The sequence below is a fragment of the Muscardinus avellanarius genome (assembly GCF_963383645.1).
Source record: "Muscardinus avellanarius genome assembly, chromosome: 15".
NCBI lineage: Eukaryota > Metazoa > Chordata > Mammalia > Rodentia > Gliridae > Muscardinus > Muscardinus avellanarius.
In genome coordinates, this window is record NC_137801.1 from 61739712 (window position 1) to 61750237 (window position 10526).

At 38.9% G+C, this 10526-nt stretch overlaps 1 protein-coding gene across 2 annotated transcripts in view; it reads left to right on the top strand.

Annotated features, from left to right (window-relative positions):
• Positions 1 to 10526, top strand: part of MEIS1 (Meis homeobox 1) — a gene marked incomplete at its 3' end in the record, with an annotated part of 150968 nt that overhangs the window by 135637 nt on the left and 4805 nt on the right. The gene's annotated exons all lie outside the window — the stretch shown is intronic.

Genomic DNA, 10526 nt, shown 5'->3' on the forward strand with positions numbered 1-10526 from the left:
AAAACTATAAAATAGGTCTGGAAGTGTAGCCTGGAGGTAGAAGGGTTTCCAGGAACCCCAGTACTACCAAAAAAAAAAAAAAAAGGGGCTGACCAGGAACCCCAATACTACCAAAAAAAAAAAAGGGGCTGACATCACACTGACATCAGCAATGCAGGGGTAAAATGCACATCTCCAAAGTTTCCCCCAAAGTGACTTAGATGCCATAAGCATTTTGCAAAGGTTTGACAAGTTCTAAGAAGTTTGGTTTTGTTGTTGTTATTGTCGTCACTTGGGACATTTTGTTCTATGTCTCAATTCCGAGGTATTTGCCTTTTATGATTGTTCCACTTGTAGTTTAAGGATATACAGACTATGCATTGATATGTATTACAAAGGACTTAGGTGTTGAGTTTTCTTAATTGAAGCAGATGTTAGAGTGACCATTCCAAGGAGTAAACACAAACATCCACTCAGGTAAAGTCATCTTTATTCTGCATTCTAAAGCTTACTTTTGCAAGTAGGCAAAACTAGGTAACAAGCTAAACTTTGAGATACTTTCTCTTAGCATGAGTAGAAACTAGAGGGTCAGGAGGTTTATGATTGGTGGAGGCTTGGGAGTTGAAATAACTAAAAAAAAAAAAAAAAAAAATCCTACAGAAAAGAGCTCAGAGAGCCGGGCGAGGTGGCACACACTTGTAATCCCAGCATTTGGGAGGCCGAGACAGGAGGATCCAGGTTTGCGGCCAGCCTCAGCTACTTATTGAGGTCCTTTGCAACTCAGTGAGATCCTGTTTCAAAATAAAGAATAAAAAAAGATAGGGCTGGGGGTGTAGCTCAGAGGTAGAATAACCCTGGGTTCCATTCCTAGTACTGCTTAAAAAAAAAAAAAAAGCTCAGAGTTATTCTAGGATGATGCTAGGATTCTTATTACCTTTGGTAGACAAGAGAAAGTCAATACCCTAACACAATGATATTCAACTCCAATCATTGAGGTCCAATTTTCTTTGGAAAAATAATTTATATTTAATCACTAGAATGGCTATTCATGGCATCCGTGCTTTATGCTTGTTGCCCAGTATGATTATTAATAGTGTCTCCACCCTCAAAAGAGTTCCAGTTTAGTTGATAAATTACTTGCTCATCCTATTTATAACAGAGACAGGTAGAAAACTAGGATTTGCTTTAAATACATATAGTCAGTGAGAGATACCTAGTTAGGTACAGTTTTATTGACTTTTTTGTGAATATGGGAAAATTGATTTTTTTTTTTTTGGTGCTACTGGGGTTCCTGGAAGCCCTTCTACCTCCGGGCTACACTCCCAGACCTATTTTTACATTTTTATTTTAAACAGGGTCTCCTAAGCCAGCACATGCAGCTGGCTTCGAATCTGCGCGATCCTCCTGTCTCTGCCTCCCAAGCCCGGGGATTACAAGCGTGCGCCACCACGCCCAGCCGGAAAATGGAAATTTAAATGAGAAAATGGTTCATTTATTAAAACAAAGAGAAACACATCTATTCTTTGTAGGCATTATTATAGTTATTTTAGCTTTTTCATTGGTAGAGAATGTTGCTCTGTGATCTTAGATTATCCTATTATTTATATGCTGTGCTTATAGTCATTTTAAATACATATAACTTAGCCTGGCGTGGTGGTGCGCCCTTGTAATCCTAGCATTTGGGAGGCTGAGACAGGAGGATCGCAGTTCAGGAACAGCCTCAGCTGCTTTAGTGAGATTCTTTGCAACTTAATGAAACCCTGTTTCAAAATAAAGAATAAAAAATAGGACTGGGGGAATATCTTAGAGGTAGAATGCCTCTGGTTTCATCCCTAGTACCACAAAAAAATTTTTTTATATTAACTTAAGCAAACCAGTACTTTTCTTATGTTTTAAAAAGTTTTAGATACTCAAATATGGCAAATTGTCCCATATCATATTCAATAAATGTCACTTTTGTTATCTACCTTCAATATCAGTAGAAACATAAGATATTTTTAACTATTGTGTACTTTTCATTCTAAGTCATACATTTATTCTCTTAAGTTTGGAGCCCACGGCTTCAGTGATCTAGAAGCTAGCAAGTAGTAACAAAAGAAATAGAGTCAGGCCGGGCGTGGTGGCGCACGCTTGCCATCCCAGTACTTGGGAGGCTAAGATTCGAGACCAACCTCAAGATTTGAGACCAACCTCAGGAATTGAGTAGTGAGAGTCTCTGCAACTGAGACCCTGTTTCAAAATAAAAATAAAATAAAATAGGGTGAGGGGGTATAGTGAAGAAGTAGAATGCCTCTGGGTTCAACTTTCAATACTCAACAACAACAATGAAATAGAGTCCTTACTATGGGAGCATCCTCGGCTTTGAATTCAGGTTAGATTAAAGCTTTTAGCAAGCCCAATATTTTAGAGTACAAAAAAAAAAGGATTATAAAATTTGGTTTTGAGGAAAATTTTCTATCATATATATGCAGTGATAAACTAATTTACAATTCTTTCAGTGTCCCAAGCTCAGAATAACACATGGGTTTAGGCTGGGTGTGGTGGTGCACGCTTGTAATCCCAGCATTCCGGAGGCTGAGACTGGAGGATCACGGTTCGCGGACAGTCTCAGCTACTTAGTGAGGCCCTCTGGAACTGAGTGAGACCCTGTTTCAAAATAAAGAATTAAAAAAAATAATATTGGGTGTGTGTGGGTGTGGCTCGGAGGTCAGATGCCTCTGGGCTCTATCCCCAGACCTAAACAAGAACAACAACAACAACAACAACAACAACAAAAAACCCATGGATTTAATCAGTGCTTTGTATCACCATTGCCCACTAACTAGTTTGAAGAATATTTGATGCATCATGAGCTCTCTCAGCTGTGCTAAATGACTTGAGTTCTTTCTAGGGCACTTTGGCAGATACCCTCATCACTGCTAGAAAAGGGAAACCTTCCCACACCACTGGCTGATTGGCTTTGGGTGATTTGAGCAGGTTCCAAGATGACGTTCCTGCCCTGAGTTGGGGAGAAGAGCTTGGTTCCTCCCTCCCACCTCCCCTCGCCATTCTCTGCCTCCCCCGCCCCAGACACAGTAATGATGTATTGCAGTCCCGGAACTCTTGGATCCTGGAGGAGGTTAAGAAACTAGGAAAAGGTGCCAAAAACATGATTTCATAAGGTTTGAGGTCAAGTCAACTTTTTTTGAGCATCTTAAAATTATGTTTTATGCCATTTTATTTCACAAAGAAAAGGAGTGTAGCAAGTTTGAACCTTAAAGACCACTAGTTATGGACCATTAAGTCCAATAAGTAAATGTAAATCTTGGATGAATAGTCAATTTTGTTGTTGTTGTTGTTGCTGTTGTTGCTATTGTTGTTTAAAAGAACAGAGAGTTACTTAGGAGAGAGCTAGAACTTTTACCCTGAGTGTTTGTTTATAAAACATGTTTTAAAGTGATTAGAAGCCAGGCGTGGTGGGCATGCTTGTAATCCCCGTGCTTGGGAGGCTGAGACAGGAGGATCACAGGTTCAAAGCCAGCCTCAGCTACTTAGTGACGCTCTCAGCAACTTAGTGAGACCCTGTTTCCAAATAAAATATAAAAACGGTCTGGGACTATAGTCTGGAGGTAGAAAGCCTCTGGGTTCCACCCCCAGTACCACCAAAATAAATAAATAAATAAATAAATAAATAAATAAATAAATGATGCTGACTCTTTAAAAAAATATGTACATATAGTTTTATTTAAAGGGTGATAGAGTTGAAAGAAATTCAATGTCAAGAAAATTTATGGAATAGAAGGAGAACAAATTCTAGAATCCAGTAACTATCTTTTGTTGCGAAATTTTATTTTTGAAGATTTTTCCCCATGAAGCTTAATTCTAAAATTAAGAAAAATTTTAGAAATTACCTAAAATGAATCACCTATCAATTGAAAATTGTATATACATTTCGTTAATTTTTAACTGGATGAAGACTAGTGCATGCAGAAATCACAAGTACTTACATAATACTTCAAAAGACTTGTTGTTGTTATTTATACACATGTGTAGGTATTCCTAACCATATCTACATAAAAATCAAATATGACTATAATTAATACTTTTCTTAATGACAAGTATTGGTATAGAAGGTATTTTCACTAATACATCTTTCTACTTAATGAAACCTTTTTTACTAGTTGATCATTTTAGCTTTTTTGGGCTTTGTGTTTGTGTGTGTGTGTGCGGGCGCACGTGCGCGCGCGTGTGTGTGTTACTGGAAATGGAACCCAGGGGAATTCTTACCTGTGAGCTACACCCCTGGCCCTATCTTACTTTCTTTTTGAAATAGGGTCACACTAAGTTAAAGAGGGCTTTGCTAAGTTGCTGAGGCTGGCTGTGAACCTGAGATCTCCTGTCTCAGCCTCCCAAGTACTGAGATTGTAAGCATACAGCACCATGCCCAGATCATTTTGGCTTCTCTTGAGCCCCATGGGTTGCTGTGCAATGACACTTCTCCAGACGTAGGTGTGTACGGGAAACCCATGCTCAGCACTGCTGTATGCCTTGCTGTCTATTCTCTTAGGCCTACTTGGGAAAAAGCACATCAGGGGTGTTGAGGAATCATGTAATTGTTTAGAAACTAAACCATTTTGATTTTATGTAACTTAACTAAGCTGGCGGTGGCATGCCAAAGTAACTAAACACGAGCTCACTTCAGTCATCAGTGAACAAGTAGGTGAGACACACTGAGTACTAGAATCGAGTAAAGGTAGGGATGTGTGCCCAGTGACACACACCTATAATCTTAGCAACTTGGGAGGCTGAGGCAGGAGGGGTTGCAAGTTCAAGGCCAGGCTGCACCACTTAAGGAAACCCTGTCCCGGTATAAAATCTAAACAGGTTTGTGGATATAATTCAGTGGCATTCATTATTTAGTACCATACAAAATAAAAATAAAGGTAAGAATGCCAAGTGAGCTAATCATTTTTCTTTACTTTTATCAGTATTACAGAGAATTATACAAGGGAAGTAAAAGGCATAGGTGTCTGGAAAATGTTGTCTGTGGAACTGAAGAATTGGACCTTGTGTTTTGGCTCCTAACTGGGGCTCACTGATCTCTTCACCCCTCCTGTTTCTTTTCCCCTTCCTTCCTTCCTTCCTTCCTTCCTTCCTTCCTTCCTTCCTTCCTTCCTTCCTTCCTGTTTCTTTTCCTCCCTCCCTCCCTTCCTTCTTTCTTTTCTTTTCTTTTTTTTCTTTTTTTCTTGGTACTGGGGATTGAGCCCAGGGGCATTCTACCTCTGACCTACACTTCCATCACTTTTTATTCTTTATTTTGAAACAAGGTCCCACTAAGTTGCTAAGGGTCTCACTAAGTGGGTAAGGCTGGACTTGAGCCTGCTGTCTTCCTGTATCAGCCTCTTAAATACAGAAATTACAGGCATGTGTCATCTTGTTTCTCAAAAAAATGAAAACTGAACTTAATCATCCAATTTTGGAGGCAGGGACCAGGGCAAGAAGTAGAAGATAAAGTAATAGTCAAATTCAGAAAGGTGTTCTACCTCTCCCTTGCTCAGAAAATAATATAAGTATCCAAATACTGAGAATAAAAGGAGATAAATGAAATTAACAGAATGGAAAAAATGAAATTAACAGAATGGAAAAAAAAGTTAAAGACCACTGATAAACACGGGAGAAAAGAAAGTATGAAACAAAGCTCCCTCCTGTATTTCTTTCTTTTTCTTCTTTCTTTCTTTTTTTTTTTTTTTTTGCAGTACTGGGGATGGAACCCAGGGGCATTCTACCTTCTAGCTACACCCTCAGCCCTATTTTTTATTCTTTATTTTGAAACAAGGTCTCACTGAGTAGCAAAGGGCCTAAGTAGCTGAGGCTGTCCACAAACTGCGATCCTCCTGTCTCAGCCTCCCAATGCTGGGATTACAAACGTGTGTGCCACCACACCCGGCTTCCCTGTATTTTTTTTAACATATATCAGATTCACATCCAATTCTCCTTGTCAGATTCCTATAAAACTGCAAAAGAAATAAATTCAGTTTTAAGATGGTCTCAGGCCTCGGATTTTGGAAGATTGTGTTTCCTTTCCAACCTCCCAATTTTCCCTTTTTAGAAGCTGAATTTGCAAAAAACAACTAGTTCAAAAAGAAATACATCTTTGTTTATTTGGAAATGAATGAAAGCTATAAAGCCAACCCAATATCTTCTTTTTCCTTGCAAAACTTTGTTTTGGGATAGACAATAGTTTGGTTGTAAGGATAAATTTGAATTCATGATGTCACAAAGGAGGAAATACAAAGAATTTTCTCCTCAAGGAGTTGGAGGAAGTCCAGTTACCTATAGGAAGGGAGTCCAGTTATTAAATGTGCTTCCAAAACAAAGATTGTGTTTTCAAAGAAATTTAGAATTTAAAACACACACACACCATGCATGCACACACGCGCACACACACACACACACACACACACACACACACATTTACACACACGTACATACACACCTTGGTGTTAAGAGGTGATATAGACGGATAAACAAAACATTTCTAATCTTAAAGCATACTTAAAGATTTACTTTTTTAAAAGCCCAGTTTATAGAAAGTTAGCATTACTTTTTTTTTTTTTTTTTTTTTTTTTTTTTGCGGGTCTGGGGATGGAACCCAGGAGCATTCAACCTCCGAGCGACACCCCCTGCCCTATTTTTTATTTTTTATTTTGAAACAGGGTCTCACTGTATTGCAGAGGGCCTCACTAAGTAGCTGAGGCTGTACACGAACCGTGATCCTCCGGTCTCAGCCTCCCGTACTTTCTTCTTAAAATGTACAGCTGTCTATTATAGAAAGAAAGCAAAACTGTCACATTGTCATGTACACCTGGCATTGCACAACTGAGTTTTATGTGCTGTTATATATGAATGTCAAATGTAAGATAGTAAGCTTTTTCTTATATCTTTAACTAGGAAACTTTTAGAGACCATACAGAAAATTCTTTTAAGATTGCATTTTATAGATTTATATTATTTCAAACTATTTTGTGGCCATTAGAAAATCGTATTTTCATTGTACATCCAAGTTTGAATTTCGTCACTCTCTGTTTTGCTTTTCTTCAAAAACACCATTTCTTCTCCTTTCAAGCGCAAATATGTTAAATACCGCGTATATCTGAACACACACAAACTGAAGATAACTCTGAGGCCTCTTAAAAGTACGCATCCCATGTAAAGGTCTTTTTTTTTTATTATTCATTGTTTAGAAAATTCCTGATAACTTAAGACTCTTCCACAATGAAAAGTAAAGCAGTCATCACAAAAGCAGGGAGATGAGACACAAGGTCAAAGGGCATTTTAGAAACAAACAGCTGGACCAGTTTATTTAAACAGATCAGGGATGGGGAGCTGACCTCAGTTTGACTTAGAGTGGGAGGAGCAAGAATGCCATTTTATTACTTTGCCCAGAAGGAAAATGTTTTTGTATCTGAATTCTCCCCCAAAGCCATCTAAACACAGCGCTCCACGGTCTGTGGCAGGGTTCCCAAGAGAGCGTGCCTGCAAGGTAGGCTGAGAGGGCCAGGAAGCACGCTGGGAATGCCAGGTGGAGAAGGTGTCGAGACCAAGAAGTCGATGTTGTTTTAGAAAATAAGACATTTAGCTATTAGTCATCTTCGGATAAAGGTGTCCATCATGACCTCAGAGAGCGAGCCGCTCATAAAAGCACAGGAATTACACTTCAGCTATTCTAATTCAGTAATATTCCGAGGGCTTACTGTGTCGTGTTGTGTATTAATAACATTGCATCAGAGTACGTTTTCTTAATTAAGGTTCCCCAGAATAAGTTGTTCTAGGTAGACCTACTAAAGTGATTGCATTTCCTTAGGTTTTTAGACACAGTGACTACGTTTTCTTAGGTTTTCGGTGTGTTTTGTTTTACTTTTGCTTCTCCCCCCCCCCCCTTTCTTCACATGTGTGTGTGTGTGTGTTGCCGGGGGTACTGGGGATTGAGTGTCCACGGGGATTCTACCTCTGAGCTCTACCTCCAGCTCTATTTTATTTTTTTATTTTGAAATGGGGTCTTTCTAAATTGTTGAGGATCTCCCTAAATTGCTGAGGCTGGCCTCTAGTTTGAGATCCTGCATTTTCAGCCTCCCAAGCTAGGATTATAGGCATATGCCACTATACTCAGTTGTTTTTGTCCCTTAAGGAAAGGATTCCCTCCTTGATATCTACATAATCAAAGGAGGCAGTTTATATCTATTGTTAATGAAAGCAAACAGCTATTGCCACCAAAAGAAGAAGGAGGAGGAGGAGGAGTAGGGGAAGGAGGGGGAGGAGGGAGGAGAAGGAAGAGGAGAGGGAGGGGAAGGAGGAGGAGGAGGAGGAGGAGGAGGAGGAGGAGGAGGAGAAGGGGAAGGAGGGGAAGGAGGGGGAGGAAGAGCAGCAGCAGCAGCAAACAGCACCTGGTATAGGTGGGCACTTAGCTCTGAGGTTCTGTGGAGCCTGGAGCTGGCCTAGAATAAGTGTAGTTAGGCCCCTACAAACCTTCAGAAGGCAACAGACAGACCTCTGTAAACTGAGCCAAGCGGCTCAGGTTGTAAGTAGATTGAAAATACTAATAAGACTTCCATTCTAGACGGGACTTTTTAAGAACCATGGATGTTTAGCCCAGGGAGAAGCAGTGGAAGAACATAATGGGTGTGTTTAAATATTTGAAAGGCTGTCCTAAGAAAGTGAGATTCAAGCTTTTTAAATTACCCCAGGAACTGCACGGTACTAGTTCTAGATGGGGGAAGGCAGGACCTGGCCCTGTGCAGAGACGGGGTGGTCTCTCTGGTGAGATGTTGAGTGCAGTTAGAAGCAGTCCAGCAGAGCCTACCCACTCACTTGGCGGGGACATCATAGAACAGAATCTTGTCAGTGACAGAACTAGATGACTGTTAAAGCCCTTTTTAAACCTAGCTTGCAATACTCCTATGATTCTATGGGTTGAATACTCCTGGACTCAAATTTGAGTTGGTTATTATGAATTGATCTGTGAGAGTCTGAAGTTATGAGCATGAAGGAGACAAGCTTCGGAAGATCTATAAATTGAGTCCCCGAGTCATTTTTGAGTAGCCTTATCTTGGTGTATATATACACAGCAGCGCAGCTATCAAAATCCCCAGTCCACAAGATCTCCATGCTTAGTCTTTGACTCAACATTAGGGTTGCTGCCAGTGGTAACTGGCTCAGGACCAGGCGATTGTTAGCTATCTCTTTAGCCTGGAAAATTTCAGATGGGTGGCACTTCGGTGGTCATACTCTGGTCACTGTGTTGGAGGAAGCCACTCACTCCCATTTGCCAGATATGTGTCAGTCAACAAATTATTAACATCTCTTTGTAACATGTGACCTCAAATAAGTCATTTAATTTCTCTGAGCCTTGCCTCCTCATCTGTTAAAAATATCTCTTCCTATTTTTAGGTAAGTAGTATAAATCCTACCCATAAAATATAATGTTTTAAAAGGGGCTTAGAAAAGAAAGCGAACAGACGGAATTCCTTCTCTGTAAGAACAGATTATGAACAGTACCATAGATAAAAAGCTGTGTTTTGCTCTCCTACCTATGTTAGTCACTATGAAAATTACTTTTGATATGTGCAGAATATTAATATTAAATAATTTTCTAATTGGTCATGCAGTGAAGGCAGCTAATGAAAAAGCAGAATTTTTTTTCATTTTAATTGGTCATTTCACATGGTGTTTGTGCTACACCTGTGCTTATAATGAGAATGGAGAATTAATCTAACCTTCTGCTCACATGATTCCAATTTTCATGGTTTATACAAGGTAATGATAACGTGATTTGCAATACAGTTTCTTGTAGATCTCTGTTTTAAACATTTTTATTAGCAGTTCAGAGACTTTATATATAAGGACTGATATAATATATATTGTCAATAATTGTTAGCTACCAACAGTGTACCTTTTAGTTAAATTCCAGTTTCAGTATTTATTTTAATTGCTTCTCAGATAACAAAAGAACATGAGAAGATGCAGGATATTGAGATTCTTAAAATGTTATGAAGTATGCATTGTTTTAGATACCTGTCCTTGTCTGTTTTGTAGTTTGGCTTTTAAGAATTATTTTCCTTCATGAGTTGGGCAGACATGAAAACTACAATTCATGCTGGATGGTGAATCCTTTAATTATTAATAGTGCGTTATTAAACTTTTCATTGTATTTTTTTATGTCCTGCTCAGATTTGATATATTCAAATCTGAGTTGGGAACTAAAAGGAATTTACTGTTTCAGGATCTAATATGCCCTCTTCATTTTCTGTATTTCATATGCAATTCTTATTATGTGATACAAATGGATCTTAAGCGTTAGAATCTCACGAGTATTACTTTGGAGTGCTTTATATTAACCACTTTTTTTATATTTCAGTGACCGGTCATTTTTTGGATGGAAAACAATTGTACCAAAAGATTTTTTTTTTAATTAAGACCCTTAAAGTGACTTAAATGTCTTAATAAGATATTTATAAAATTTCAGTAGTAGCCAGAGAAAGCAAGAGTGTAGATTCAATTACTGTATAGCT